This window comes from Onychomys torridus, chromosome 5 (genome assembly GCF_903995425.1).
Source record: "Onychomys torridus chromosome 5, mOncTor1.1, whole genome shotgun sequence".
Lineage (NCBI taxonomy): Eukaryota > Metazoa > Chordata > Mammalia > Rodentia > Cricetidae > Onychomys > Onychomys torridus.
The window spans coordinates 17,388,992-17,405,667 of NC_050447.1; positions in this window are offsets into that span (position 1 = coordinate 17,388,992).

The window sequence follows — 16,676 nt, forward strand, 5'->3', positions numbered from 1 at the left end:
CATACATATGGATGCTAGTACATGTAGAAGTATGTGTGTGTGTGTGAGAGAGAGAGAGAAACATAGACAGAGACAGAGAGACAGAGAGAGACAGACAGAGACAGAGATGAAACAGTAGAAAAGGATTTGCTGGTGTTTGGTCCCGGTGTCTGCAAAACCTGAATCCTCCCTTACTCCTGCTCTTTCATTGTCTTCTTATCAAATGCAAGAATGATCACAGCAGAACTGCATTCCCAACAAAGAGAGGGAAAAGTAAAGGTGATAGCTGCAACATTCTAGAGAATCAAAAGCAAGTTACAGAGCCAAGCATGGCTTTGAACTTGCAAGCACCGCAGCTGTGCATATACATGTTCACAAAGGGAAGGCCAGGGGACCGAGGCACTTCACCCTGAAACATGTTTTCCAAAGCACTAAACAGGGGCTGCAATTCTCTCTTTCCAAAAGCATCATTTTAGTCTATAATCCAGTTCCTGGGAAGAAGATTTGGGCACAAACTCATAAAGGCCTATTATTCCAGGAAAAATACAAAGGGTTGCATGTACCCACATAGGGCCACTTGAAACACTAGTCCTGTAACACATGTGACTGAGTATGTCCTTAAAGTGGCACATTCCGTGTCCAGCAGGGAGCTTACTATGTAGCAAGCACAAAATAAGTGCCTGTAAGAGAGGGAAATGAAGCTGCCCTGCAGAGCTGGGCAGTTGCCAAGCTCAGGAGATGCTGTGTGCTTTATCCACATAGAGATCCCCAGCATAGAGAAGAAAAGTGGAAAGCTCTGAATTCCCTGAGAAGAAGCAGGCTTCCCTCTGTCAGGAGCGGGCTGCAGATCCTTTCCTCACTGATTAGCAGGTTTCACTGCGTAGCACTAAACACCCTTTCGCACCTTGGTTCTAGTGTGTAGACCACATGTGGATGACATGGACCTGGATGCTAAGAGATGAGGAGTGCTTAACCACGGCTGGGCCCAGACACACCTGGAGCTGGTTTACTGGGAAGCCTCATGCTGCCTTGCTGTATCTGCTTCACATCCCCAACCCACTTAGCTACTTGCCAAAGGTTCTGGAACAAGGAGTGTAACTTGCTAGCTAGAATTCCACCACACAGACCACAGCATCCTAAACACCACACACACACACACACACACACACACACACACACACACACACACACTGAGGGTGGGGGATCTTGATTAGAAGTGTTTAAATATCAGGACACATAAAAAGGCTTCCAAAACTATGTAGCAGGCTGGCACAAATTAGGAGAGATTAATGGAGCCAGACACACACTCTTCGAATCATTTTTAGAAAATCAGCAGGTTCTCACCAGTATTATCCTATTTCAACGCCACAGTGGAAGAAAACTCACTCAATAGCTCTTATGGTCAACACCACAGGAACCCAATAAGCTATATTAATGTGCAGAAAAGATCATGGCCTGGGCAGGAGGGATGGCAAGCTCATTCTAGGCATGAAATGGTGCCAGAGCTCAGGAGCTCAGTTTCTTTAATAAAATCAGATACTCTCTGCAAGAAATTAATCAGTTATGATGACTAATTACATCCATTCAAGTTCATCTTTGCATGAAATACCCTAAGAGCAGTACCTAAGAGTTGGGTCTCAGAGATTCTGACCCCCAAATACAATAGGATGTGTGGCGAAAAGGGAAGGGGCACATGATAGCTAGGACTTTACTACTTGTGGCTTTGTTCTTAGCTAGAGAGAGAAAAGAGGGAGGGAGATAGGAGGTAGTGATGAGTAGCTTCAGCCAGCCACTGAAAGCCAATGCCAGGCATGATGGGACACTCCTGTAATCCTAGCACTCAGGAGACTGAGGCAGGAGGTCAGGAATTTGAGGCCAGCCTGAATTACAAAGTAGGACCCCGTCTCCCCCACCTCAACCACCCTCCCTGAAGATCTTTTATTGCACTCAGTTAGTTTGCAAGCCTTTCCTTGACTAATGGTCCTGTCAGAGTCAGTCTGTCCGGCATGTTTTTCTTTATTCTTCCCTACTCCTAAGTAACTTGAAACTGAAGTCTGATCCCAAGTATTACTATACACCTCAATAATTACCCGTCACTCCTCATGATTTCCTTTACCTCAAGAATTAATTGATCTGGGTATAATCATAAAACTCAAGCCAACCAATCAGAAGGCTTCTTGCAATTAATCTTTACATTCTGGAAGAAGAAATCTGTTTTACCACTGGGTGAGTTAGATGTAATGTTTCCTGATATTGTTGAGTTCCTCAACATGGGCATGCCTGGAACCATTACATTCTTTTTCCTGGAGCTGGTTTGTGTGAAAGTTTCTACCACAACTAGAAATCCTGACTTATACAGTAACCCCTATCCTAACTAGATTATTTAGCTTAGAGCAAGCCTATGATTGTGAGAACATGAGCCTGTGCCTTTAGACTTGACTACATAGCTTGAACTGGGTCATGCCACTCTGAAGTGCTCTCTGAGATAGAGTTCATCATCAGTCTATGCTGCAACTTGGCATCTCCCAGTCTATGGTACCTGGTTCCTCCATGTTCCTTGCCATATATGCTGTGCAAACAAATTCATGCAATGTGAACCTCCTAACACCATCCGAACATTATTTTTTTTAAAAATCAGACATTTCCTTTGTCCTGGAGATTGGTCCAAGATTCTTCAGAGACACTCCTGGAAGATTCGGCCCAGAGATGATGGATGCTCTCTGAAAAGGCTCCTCCAGTCTTCTCCCTCCTCCCCCTGCTATCCCTCTCATGGTGGCTCTATCTCTCGCCCACTCTCTCCATGTCTCTATAAATTTTACTTTTAATGAAGCTCCTCTGCAGGCTTTAAAGGGAAGCCTCTCTTTCATGTTTTGATCTCCATATACTGTATTGTTTCTCTCTAATATGCTCATGCCCACCCCAAGGCACAAACATGGCCTTGAGGCCTCTTATTCTAATAAACCTCACTGAAGGGAATTGTGTCAGCTTTCTTTGTGGATGAGCTGCTGTGGCTTTTACTTCCTCCTCCTCCTACTCTTCCTTCTCTTCCTCCTCCTCCTTCTCCTTTTCCTTCTTCTTCATTTTAAACAATGATTGTACCATTCTGCAGGTTAGAAACCAAAACAAACCTCAGTGGACTAAAGTCAAGGCGTGGGCAGAGCTGCTTCCTTCTGGTGCCTCTGAAGGAAGAAACTGTTCCCATTCACATTAGAGCCCCTGGCTACCCCTGCACCCCTCTGCTGAGAGCTTCTGTGTCACTCTGATCTCTAGACTCTTTGGCTAGTCCTTATGCCTTCCTCTGCGTTTGGTTACATTGAGCATTTGTAGTGTAGGATAGTCTACTCTTCTATGATTTTTAACTTAGGCACACCTTTATATGTTAATATCCCTATGAAGAGTGAAGAAAAATCTATACTCATCAGATATGATACAAACAGACCAAATAAATAGGTTGTAGTTAGCTTCAGCTGTCAACCTGACACAAGCCTAGAGTCACCTGGGGAGAGGGAACATCAGCTGAAGAATCACCCAGATCAGGTTGACCTGGTTTCTCTGCTTCAAACTCTTGCCTTGGCTTCCCTTCATGAAGGACTGTAACCTGTGAGTCAAAAACTCTTTCCCCAAGTTGCTTTTGGTCAGTCTTCATACAGCAACAGAAACATAACTAGGAAAAAATTATTCCATCCAAGTCCAGCTTGGTGAACCAACACCTTTATTGAGGTTAATTACAGTAGAATTGGTAAGCAGTTATTCATAGGAGCATTAATCTCATTACTGAAAAGTCCCACCCCAGCATGGGTAATAATTCATGAAAGCTGGACTACCCATCACCGTAGTTCCACCCATGGTCATTTTTCACCTTTTGTATACACAACCATGAATAATAGTCAGGGGCCAGAAGGGAGTAATGGCTAGACTCCCATTGGTGGTCTGGCGATCCTCTCCCCCTCTCTCTCCAAGGGCATGGTAACAACTCCATTCCCATTCTTATAGCTAGATTTTGTTGTATTGCTTTGCTTACCTATTGCTGCTCTAACTACTGGACCAAAGTGTTCTGTAGGCCACCACAGCAGTCTCTGCTCTGTGATGGCTGATGGCCATGGAGAGCATGGAGAAAAGAGCTACAATGCATCATTTCTGCAAGCCCCCTTTCATCATGGAAGGTAGCATATTCACACATCCCATAGATTATGATATGGCTATCTTTGAAGGGCCATTATTCAACACACTGTGCTTGATGTAGAACAAAAACCAATATAAATGAAACATATGGAATATTTATGGTCTTCTGAAAACCCAATATTATAAGCATCTATAATATTAGAGAAGACAGAATTATGGCAGAGGAAACAAAAACATATCATTGGATCCTTCCTGTGGGACTGGCTGTCTGCTTTCATTTTACCCCTCTGAACTCCTCCTTGGTATAAGCCTTACCTTTCTCCAGTGCATATTATTCAAGTGTAGCTCTTCACTAAAAGGAATTTCTCACATTGATAAGAAGTAAATGGAGACCTACTAGGCTTTCTCAGATCCCCTTACATAATGTTTTTTACTTGGATCTCATTTCTGGGTCTACCTGAGAAGAACACTACGGATTCTCCTTGTGATGAGCCAAATCCATCCTCTGAGAGGAGGCAGGGCAGCCAGTTTTTGAGATGTACCATGGGGATCATAATATTGCTCCTGAATGTATGACATAAGCCAATTTCATAACTTGGTGAAAGACACATTGTGATAATGTGTCAGTCAGTTCAACTCCTACTTCCTCCCCTCACTAATCTCCTGTTGTCTGTCAAGTTCAGAAACACGTTAGTCATATCAATAGTATTATCTAACATCTATTGACACTCATCAAGGGTTCAATGTATTATGATGCACATGTGGTAGTCAGGGTTTTGTTAGCTTCTATAACAAACACACTTTGACATTTTCCAGTGACTTCATATAATAAAAGCTGGTTTACTGTTATATAAGTCACAGTCAGCAGAGGCAGGTAAAATCCCCAATGTTGACATGACAAGGTTGTGCTCTATGCAGCCAACTGAAGGCACACAGTGCTTCCCTTTTTAGGATATCTCATCCTTCCTCTGGAGTATCAGAGACCTCAGCAATAGATCCAGGCATAGGGAGATCATGGACGTTTGCCTGCAAGAGAATTATGTGGACCTGGCATACATCACTTTCACTCATATCTTATTGTTAGATTCCAGTCAGTTGAATCCTATCTTACTGCAAGGGAAACTTGAATCTGTACATGGATTTATGTCCAGGAAGAAGAGAGAAAAGATTTGAAAGAGCAAATTGTAACCACGGTCCATTTTTCATGTAATGTCAGTTCCAACATCTGCATGAGATGATGCAGTGCCAGGTCCATTGTGCAGTTGGGTTTCTAAGAAATCAACACACTCACCAGGTCCACTCAGGTCTCTCTGACTCCTGATGCTATGTTTCTAGACAGAGCATTTCAGGCAGGACCCAGATCCCTACTCCACTCTGCCCTGTAAATCTATTCTAGATGCTTTCTTTTGGGGGCCCAGGATTGGCAGTGTACATTCTCCAGGCTTCTTTGTAATAAGATAGAGTTCAAGTGCCTGGCATCTGGTGATAAAATGTAACATAAAGCCAGCTGGATGTCTAGGACTGGCATTTAGTGGAAAGAGGCCAAGGATGATGCCACATGTCTACAATGCATAGAACAATCCCACAACTAAAAATGGCTTGTCCTGTCATGTTACCAGTACTCAGACTGAGAAGCTCTGCACTTAACATCTCTGCCAGATAAGAGGGGCCTCTGGAAGTCACCTACTGGAAAAGTACCCCCCCCCAAGGTTGACATGAAATTGCTGAATTTAAATGGCACAAGATGGTTTTCCCCTTTTAGTACAAAAGTAAAAGTGTCAAATTATTTAACTTACAACTGAAATTGTTGCTTAAATAGAAATCTATCCTTCAGGAATAAGACTGCTAATAACCAGAATGTGGGGCAAGCTACAACTCAGTGTCAACCAGAACAGCAAAGGCTGGGGTGAGGGCCTAAGGAAATCAGAGGGAATGTTCTCTGCTTTGGTATCATTTGACTTAAGGTCGTGTGCCAGGATGGCACCATGGGTCCAGCAAAGTGCAGAAGGCTAACCATGAATCTGAACTTGTTTAATGACAGCACAGATAAAAAAAAATAATAATAAGACGTGGCTCAGCAGTGGTGGCATGTGCCTTTAATCCCAGCACTTGGAAGGCAGAGACAGGCAGATCTCTGAGTTCAAGGCCAGCCTGGTCTACAGAGTGAGTTCCAGGACAGCCAGAGCTACACAGAGAAACCTTGTCTTGAAAAACAAAACAAAACAAAAAACCAACCAAACAAACAAACAAAAAATAAGATGCTGGTGCTGGAGACGTGGTTCAGTTGGCTAAGAGTACTTGATGCAAAATCATGAGGACTGGTGATCTCAACATCCAGGTGTTCCCCCACCAATACTTAGAACCTAACTTTGAGAGAGGCAGAAACCGAATGGTTGCTGGGCTCACTGATACAAACCTGGGTTCAAAAATAGACCTTGCCTCAGAAGACAAGTGGAAAATTGTGAATAGTACACCCAATGCCTTCTTCTCGACTCTGGGTTTGTCCATAGGCATGCATACTTTCATGTTTGTGTGACTTACATTCACACAGACAAATATGCATGTGCACACACACACATAAATAACTTAGTAAATAAATGAACACATCTGTAAAAAGTAAGATGCTTCTTGTATTAGAAGACTTCTCCACAATTTCACATGGTGGTGGGTTGGAGATGAGGGTTCAAGCCTTTCTTCCTCTATTTTCTAGCTGTGTGACCTTGGGGAGATTCCATTTTGAAAGACTTTTTTTATACTCTCTGAAATGGATCTAATGGTAGCATTACAGAGCAGTAATGATTAAGTGACATGTGTTGTTTGTTGTTTTTACTCTTTTGGGTGGCTCACCACCCAGCTCCCAAATAAATCACACATGGAGGCTTATACTTAGTTATAGATGCCCAGCCTTAGCTTGGCTAGCCAGATTTTCTTAAATTATCCCATCTACTTTTTGCCTCTGGATTTTTCCTTTTCTATTGCTGTATATCTTCCTTTGTTTCTTTCTCCATGGCTTGATATATAGCTGGGTGGCTGGGTGGCTGGGTGGCTGGGTGGCTGAGTGGCTGGGTGGCTGGGTGGCTGAGTGGCTGGGTGGCTGGGTGGCTGAGTGGCTGTGTGGCTGTGTGGCTGGGTGGCTGGGTGGCTGGGTGGCTGGGTGGCTGGGTGGCTGGGTGGCTGGGTGGCTGGGTGGCTGGGTGGCTGGGTGGCTGGCCTCTGATGTCCTCCTCTCCTTGTTCTCTCATATCTTCTTTTTCTATTTCTTCTCTCTGCCTGCCAGCCTCATCTATCCTTTCTCCTGCCTTGCTATTGGCCATTCAGTTCTTTATTAGACCATCAGGTATTTTAGACAAGTATAGTCTTTCTAGACATAGCTTCACAGAGTTAAACAAATGAAACACAAACAAAAGTAACACACCTTAAAATAATATTCCCCAACAGATACAACCATGTAAAGAAATTTGCTCAGAGTCCCTTGCAGTTGCCCCTTTGGTGTGCCAGCTCTTAACAAGAGCCATCTTTGCTATTTCCTCCCTACTATTCAGGGAGCCCTGGGGCAGAACATTCACCTGAACAGACTTCACTCTGGTTCCAAATATCTCTCTAGCTCCAGCTCCAGCTGTGCTCCCTGCCTTTGCTCTCACCCAGGCTCAGTGACCAGCAGCCTAGAGGCTCAGATCACCCATCAATGAGGAGGGACAAAGGTTCTTCTCTGGCACTGTCTTTCAAGGTAGCCTGAGGTATAGAGTGATGTTAAGTAAGAAACAGCCATGCTGCCATAGTGCCAAAATTCAAATTCTGCCTGTCACCACTGGCCAGAAGAAGTGCTTGTCTCAACTTGCTCTTTCACTAAAGAGAGATAAGTCACCATCAGGATGTAAGAACCAGAAGAGCAGGAATCACATCTACTATGTTACTTGGCTATAACCCTATCACAGGGGACTGAGACCATTACATAGAAAATAGCCAATAAGTGTTAGTTGAAGGAATGAGTAATTATCCTCCATTGAATAGGACTGTGCATGGGGTGCATACAGGAAACATTACTATAGCAATGTCAATACAGGGAGAGAGAGAGAGAGAGAGGGAGGGAGGGAGGGAGAGAGAGAGAGATTGTTAACTCTCAGTACACACAGTGACAGCTTCAGGTTTGGGTCCATAGAACCAGGACCTAATGTAGGTGTAGTCAATGAATCAGGGATGATTCTTCCATCTTAGACTTTTTCTTATTCCATGGCTTGCTTCTGTGGCCCCTGCCCGGGTATTGCACGAATCTGACATTCACCCCATGTCCATATCCTTGTGTTTCTTTCCTAATTAAGGACTTATGGATGACTCTGACACAGAACAGACTCTGTCTGTCCTCATAGGCCCCTGTTGCTTTGCTCCTACAGCAAGATGTGCTCATGCCAGGAAGCATTGATTGTGTATAGCTAGAATCACTATAGTGAGGGTCCCTATCTGGCCCTCCATGGGACTTACTAAGACAGTCATCCTGTGGATAGCCACAGAGGTTTCCTAGTGAGAACTTACTCAGTGTCTGAGAATCTGAGCTTGCTTTACACAGCAGGACTGCATAAGGGGATGGTTTGACCATGGGCATGGTTACCAGGTATTTAGAAGTGTCTACATTTGGCTGTGCAGTGTGTTTGGTCTAGCAAGGGGGAAGTCTTTTGCCCCACCCCTTGGTATCGTTATAAAAAGCCCCTTTGAAAAAACAGAAAAGGGTGTTAGGTATTGACTCAGGTCCTCTCAAAGCTATCCTGTGTTTCCATCTTTCTCCTCTTCACTATCTCTCTAATATTTTCTTATCCCTGTCTCCTCCTCATAAGAACCCTTTAAAAGGTAGGAGCTGGCCTCCCACAGGTGGCACCAGAACAGGGACTTGGGTATAGAGGATAAGTAAGGGAGAGAAGTGTACTGTGGAAGCAGTGGAACATGTCCAGTTATGAATTAAAAGTTGGGCAGTGGTATTCTATTCTTCAGCAGTAAAATTGTAAATAAAGTCAAGTAAAGTTAGGCTGAAGTGAGTATCCCTATCTATCTCTGCCTATGTTTCTCTATATATATCTATCTAAGTTATATCTAAGTAAGTTAGTTTAAAGTTGTAAAAAAGTTTTGGTGAAGTTTGGAGAATATAAGCTTTAGGTCTAGGGATAAGGTGAAGGTTTAATATAATGTAATTTAGAATAGGCTTCCCCTGAGTATGGACAGGACCTGGGATGCACAAAACAGTGTCTAGGACCTGGCAGCCACTGCGAACTTAGCAGTCCTGGTGGCTTCAGAATCTCCAGAAGCTGCCAACAACAACAGCCACCAAGAGCCAGAGTGAACAGCAAGGTTCTGCATGCTTTCTGCCATGGCAGGGCCACAGTGGGGAGAGTGTAGTCAACCAGAGTGCTTGTGAGAGCAGACTGACATGCTTAGAGGTTACAATCCTCAACAAGCCAAGCAGAGATGCTGGGCCATGAGAGAGGCAAGTGGCAGGTGGTAGCTTGGAGAGCAGCAGCAGAGACTTTGGACCCCAGCAACTGGAGCAGGTCTGTCACCAGGAGCTGGGCCAGAGCCAAGAGAGGGACACTTGGGAGAACACTGGTAGAGAGCCAAGTGGGGCAGTATCCCCCCAGGGTAGAACAGCAGCAGAGGTAGTGCTGTGGACCCAGGGGAACCTGCTGGCTGGTAGAATGCCCCCAGATGAGACACGCTGGAAATCAGGACAGCCTGAGCTCCCAACAGCAGAGTGAAGCAAGGTGGTAAGGCTGGCAGTGTTTGGCCTTGCAAGTAGGGAAGCCTGCAAAAGAGAGACCTCCAGCAAAGCAAGTGATGGAGCTGAGGGTGCAGTAGCTGTGACTGGCCACAGCTGGGTTTCCTCATGCACCCAGGGTTGCTGCTTGAGAGCCATAGATCATAGCAGCAGAGGTAACCCCTTGAGCCTGTGCAGTGTGAGGCAATTGAGAACCCTAGGGCCAGCCAGGAAGGCACAGGCAGACCAGGACTATGAAAGCTGTGAAAGCCAGCACCCAAAGCCATGCAGTTTCTGTTTTCTAGCTGTAAGAAGGCCTCTTTTGAGAGGACTCTGCACCAGCCAGCTATTGTAGGAGCTAATAGCTTTTGCCCTGGAACAAAATTGCCTTTGGGGAAGGCGTTGGACTGCAAAGCACAGCCAAGAGCTGAGAATGAAAGTTTCAGAGACTGAACTGAATTGCTGCACTCAGGGGAACTGCAAAAAGTTTTTTTGTTGTGGGTTTCTTCATATTTGGAACTTTAAGACTGGTATCAAAAAGTTTTCAATGGAACATTAAGACTGGTACCAGAACTGTCTTTCTGAACTTTTCAGACTTAAGAAATGAGATGGACAGAAGTGATTCAAATGCAATGGGACAATTTTGATTCCACCTATATGCTTTATCAACTGTAGTGATTCACAAACTGTGTAGAAATGGAACTGTTATATAGGAATGGATGGAACTGGTTTTGTGTAACCATGGATAATTTGTTTTTTCTACTCATGCTCAAGATACAGCTTAAAAAATTATAAAGAAAGGAGAGCGATAATATTCCTCAATCTGTTTAATTTTAAAAAAAATTCATGTCCTTTGAGTGGACTTATGTTAGTTTGTGTTAACATACCCCATGCCTTGTTATAAGAAAATGTAAAGAGTTATACTAAGAAATTGCTTTTGAGAGTTTGTAAAATATAAATAGTTCTATTGAGAGTTTGCTTTTGGATGTAAGTTTGTAAGAATCATAAATATGTACAGTAATATTCATGCTAGAATTATATTAATGATATTAATGAACCATGGTTTGGTGAAGCTAAGGGAGTCTTTAGGTTTGATGTGGTTGCATCAGAAGTCTACTGATTTATTTGATGTGGTTGCATCAAGTGTTTATTGATTAAAAAAAATGGCTTGGTGCAGCTGAGGCTGCTATAGACATTTTAGATCCATTCAAAAAAGACACTTTATCTTGGTCATCCTCTACTCCTTTACTGGGGGTTTGGCAGCCATAGGGATTGCTGTGGATGTTCCAACTACTTGCAAGCTCTTAGTGGGGACCTGATTTAGAGCTGCATAGAGTTAAGCACTGTGCTTTCCCTGCCAGAAGCTGGTAGTCAAAGACAGGTAAGTCTTTCTTGCGAGCTGCCAACCTAAGACAGAGTACACTTGATGGAAAGTGTATCTCAATGATACAGGGTAAGACTGATTAGTGAAGAAGAAAATGACCTAAGAAAGATACAATCTATCTGAGAGGTCTTAGGAGGCCCTTTAAAATATTAATAAGAGGGAGCTGTGGAGACCCACAGAGGTTTCCTAGTGAAAACTTACTCAGGGTCCAAGAATCTGAGCTTGCTTTACCCAGCAGGGCTGCATAAGGAAATTATTTGACCACAGGTGTGGTAACCAGGTATTTGGAAGTGTCTACACTTGGCTGTGCAATGTGCTTTGATCCAGCAAGGGGGACATCTTTTGCCCTATCCCTTGGCATTGTTATAAAAAGCCCTTTTGAATAAATGGAAAAGGCCACTAGGTATTGGCCCAGGTCCTCCTGGAGCTAACCTGTCTTTCTCCTCTTCACTATCTTTCTATCTAATATTTTCTTATCCCTCTCTCCTCCTCATAAGAACCCTTGAAAAGGTGGGAGCTGTCTTCTCACACCATTCAACTTCCATTCTACCCTTATTCAAGTGGCCAGTGGTTTTGAGTGCTGTCAAGTTGAATGTTCTTCTTTTGAACTCCTCCTGGCTCTACGCTCTAGGCTTCATCAGTGTGGCACACAGAACAGGAATGGCAGGGAGACAAAGAAATGATTTTTCTGGTTAGTGTTGCTAGAATTATTCTTGGTTTTTGTTTGTTTTTCAAACTTCTGGGATTCACAGGGGTCTAACAAAGAAACTCACTAACTTTGTAGATCGCAGGAAGTAGGGCACCATTTTGCGGAGCCAATGTCTTTGATGAATCCTTGGATTACATAAAAGTGATGTGCCCAGAGTCTAGATATGGTGGAACATCTCAGATTTTTTTTTCCTGATTTCCATGTTTGTCCCCAATCTGGAGGACTCTTCTGGAAGTCATTGCTGAACTTGACCTTGACCCTTCTTACACCTTCTCATGGAATATGCTGTAATTACCTGCTTCAAGCTTGAAACAACAACCTGTGTGATTTCCTCCCATCTATGACTAAGTCCTTTGCCAACAGCACTTTTGATTCTCGGTTTCATAGCTCACCTACCTCACCTTGTCCTTCTAGGCTCTTACAATCCAAGCCATGTCCTGCTTCATGGCTGAGCAGAAGGTCCAAGTTCCCTAGGCATACTAAACCTAGGAAGTTTCTAGGAATGAGAGAAATAAGAACTCTGTTCTGCCAGGATTGAAGCTAGCAGGGTGTGACTTTGGGTGCTAGAAATATCATTTTGCATCCATGAGACTAAAGCATCTGAAAATGAATTCTACAAAGAGAAAGCTGAGCTGGTGAAGAGCAAGAAATTACTTCTGCAGTGCCATGAGCTCTTGCATCTAGTCATATCTAAAGTAAGACTTAACCTTAGGAGACCAGGATCCATAAACCAAGAGGCTGTTGCACAATTCTCCCTTTCTATAAACAGGCTGGGGCTGCATTATCCATCATTTGCGATTATAATTTTTCAACTGCCCACTGTACTCATTTATTGTGTAGACCTGTCTCTGCTTCCAGAAGCCAGAGGTTAGTGCAAATGTTTCCTGGGAAAAACCAGTTATGTGCAATAGGATGTGCAGAGCCTGTAGCCATGGGCTACCACTCTGCTTTCCCTCTCTCCCCTTGGTCTGCCCCCTGTCTTTTCCCTCCCAGTGTCTGGGGACACCTATCCTGAGGTTGATTCTCCAGAAACCACCAGCCCCAAGAGCCCTTGTGTGTGAACTCAGTACATTAGCTCTGACTTCTGGGAGAACAGAGAGTCTGTTTGTTTGTCACTTATTATAATTGATTTGTTTCTCTCTAACTGTGTATTCAATCTCGATTCCCTTAGCTCTAGGCAGCAAAATCTGGGGCCGAGAACTCCAGGAAGTCTATTACTAATGGCACATCACTTGTCAGGTAGGAGAGCATGAATCTGGGTGGCCATGGAGATGAGGAAGGTTTGGGGAAGAATGAAGAGGAACCAGGGTAGTTTGGTGGGGAGAAGAGAAGTTTGTGGAGGGTATAAAGCAGTTGAGGGGTAGATGGCAGCACGCAGAAGTCCCCAGCCCAGTTACAACACTGTGGGGATTTGTGGATGAAAGGCAGAGCCACCATGGCACTCTGGCAGTCACCATGTTCCTTAGACACAGCCTGGACCTAAAGCTTCTTGTGGATAAAATCATCCTTCATTTGTGATGGAGTGGATGGAAGCAAGACTGTGGTGGGGGGACAAACACTGGTGAGCCTTGGTGTGGCCTCCTACCTCCCTCAGGCATCAGAAGGAATCTTCTTGCCTCCTACTTAATGTCTTCTGCTGCTGGCTAGTCAAGGCCAGTCTTCTGGGTCCCTGATATTCAAGGCCAGGCTTCCAGAAGAATCCACTTCTTCTGAGATAGCCACAATTTCTGAAGCAGCATTCTTTGCAGCCTGTGTTCTTGTTGGACTATCATTCTAATCGCAAGCTTATAAACTCCTTTCTCCTGCTCTTCCTCAGAGCTCAGTGGTTCTCTCTTAGTGTCATTATTTATATGAAGAGATGCCCAGGGACAGAGATGTACAGTGACTTCTCAAATGGATAGCTATTAGGAGGTAGAGGCAAGACTCACATTCAGATTTCCTAACACTTAACCTAGCACACCTGTTATTTTCTGCAGTATTGGCATCTAACCCACCATACTTTGCTGGCTGCAGTGATGTTCATACCAAGAAAACCAAGTAACCTCATAAGTCAGAGGCTACTGGGAAGCCCAGCAACACCCCCTCCTTGGCATCCCACTCTGAAGAGTTCAGGGATAAGCCAGATAAAGAACAGATATCTCAAGCTTGATCTCTCCCACCACAGCTCCGTCTTTGAGTGGAAACCCCCAGGCATTGCGACAGCAGTGGTCATCTTCATCTCAGTAATGTAATAACTGAAGCAAAGACACACTGAAATCTAAAAACTCTGATACATGCATGGCCCAGGAGTCACCATGAGTCATCTAAGAGGAAAGACAACAGGTTGTTATTCACAGATCAAACTCTAAAGGGGAACCATGAACAACAGTCCTGCGTGGCTTCACCAACCCTCATAGCCTCACTCTCCTCTCCGAGGCTTGCATGCTAAGGGAAGACTTGAGATGTGCCACACGTATTTAAAATGCACAGGGACGTCCAATGAATATGCTGAACGAGCAGGCTCTGACACCACATTCCCTTTCCCTCTTTATGTGCTCTTGGTCTTAAGATTGAGGCGTTGACGGTGAGGTTTTCTTCCTGCAGGATTGAGTGGAATATTACAAAATGCATTTGTAAGCAGCCTAAATCATGATTGACAAAACGAGATTTGTTAATACAATGGTTTGAGGCACTTGACAGAAATTTTTGTCAACAGTGTAGATTAAGGGATTCGGGGGGGAAAAATGAAATTTGCAGATGAAATGGCTTTGATGTTTCTCCTGAAAAGCATTTTGTTGACAGACTGGATCAGAGTGAAAAAATGTGCATTTTCTCAATGCGTGTGTTTTAAGTCTTTGACAAAACCGGCATTAGTCCTGCTGTTCAGGCTCATTTGTCAACTACTCTATTGGCTTTGCCTCTAGCCACAAAGGGGCTAGGACATGAGTAGAAAGAGATTTTTTTTTAAAAAAAAAGAGCTACTGAAGTGAGTCCCATAATGATGGGGTATGGTCATGTCACCTTTTCAAGTGCTCCCTGACATGCTTCAAATATATTTTCGGGGCCCCTTTTAGTAATTTTTCCAAGATTCTTGCCCTTTGAGGGAAGGTCTTCTGCTACCAATCCATTTAATTTGGGTAATAAGCGGCAGAAACAAGTTGAAGATTTCTAAGCCAATGGTTCTCAAGGTGTGGTTCTCAGACTAGCAAGAACTCCATCTCCTGGAAATGGCTCCAGATACAAGTCTTCAAGCCCAGACCTTGTTGAAGGTGAGGAACAGCAGCCTACCTCTCCACACACCCCTTAGATCATTTAATGTAGACCAAAACACATGGCTTTTTGATTGGAGTAACAGCCAGAGAAATAGATTGATTCACATAACCACAATATCAATAGATATGCAATGTGTCAAATACGGCTGTGTCCAGGAGTCCAGGCATCAATGACATCAGTGTCCCTTGCTCAGCTTCCCTCTAGATCAGCTGCACTCTTATATGACACTCTCTCTATCAAGACAAGATGTCACCAGCTTCAGGGTGTTACCTTCTCCTTGGTTACTCCAGGAGAGAGAGGGTGGAGCTCCATTCTCATTGACAGGCCCAGCTCAGGCTTTGTGCTCTTCTCTGAAGTTATTGACAATAGTCTGAGGACACCTGGGTGGTGAGTTCACCATTCACATGTCAGGGTGGTTTTGAACTAGTGACTCACAAAGAAAAGGAATGAATGAGGTGTCATCCCTAGAAAACCCAGCATGGATTCAGGGAACCAGCCGGGCAAAAACAAGTAGCCATGAGAGCATTTCCCCTGCTCTTCTAATAAATTCTGAATTCGAGTAACAGTAGCTTCCCAAAACACACACACACACACACACACACACACACACACACACACACACACACACACCCCTACACACTGGAAAAGGAGCCCTATGCATTTAATACAATTTCTGCAGTCTCCTATGGCTACTTGCTTAATGCAAAGAATAGATTAGCTCCTATAAATTCAACCTAAAGCTTTAGCAAAAGCAAGAAGAATTTTTTGCACCACCAGGTGTCCCTGAGTACAGGAGACCCCATAAGATTGCTAAGGAGAGGAGTCTGCATATACCCCTAAGCAACACTCTCAGTGCCTCCCACAGAGAAGGACACTTGACCACCTTTGAGCCTGCTGCACGTGGTGTGGCCATGTGGCATTGGCCTCCACAGAACAGTGTGTTTTACTGAGAAATAAAGAACTCACGTACACAGTTTGGCTTTCGTCTTCAAACCAGGGTTCCTTTGAACTGTCGTACATGCACCATCTCAGCCCCCCAAACCCAATGTTTTACAGAAGCAGGGGAAGAAAGAAAACATTGTTCATTCCCCCACAACATCATCTTTACTCTAAAGAAGACTGTGTGCTTTGTTTTGTTGTTTTGTGTTTGTTTTTCCTATTTGATAGCAAATGAAAACTCCGTGAGTAATCTCATTCTGACTTAAGAATTACTATCAAGAACACACATCTTGTCAACTGCCACTCACACGCTTGGTTGCAAACTGTCTTGTTTATTTGTGCACTGCCATCTACATCGGGAGCTCTTCAAAGGCTGCAGTCATGTTTCATTCTGCCAGCTGTCTTCAGTGCTGGGCTCAGAATATGGCGCGGTTAGTGCTGACTGTAAAGTGCTGCGTTGAGTTATTTGGGAAATGACTCCCGTGTCCCTCCAGTTTTGTTCTATGCTGTTTGTTCACATCACTGCAGCAGAAGCATCACTGTTTGCTGCC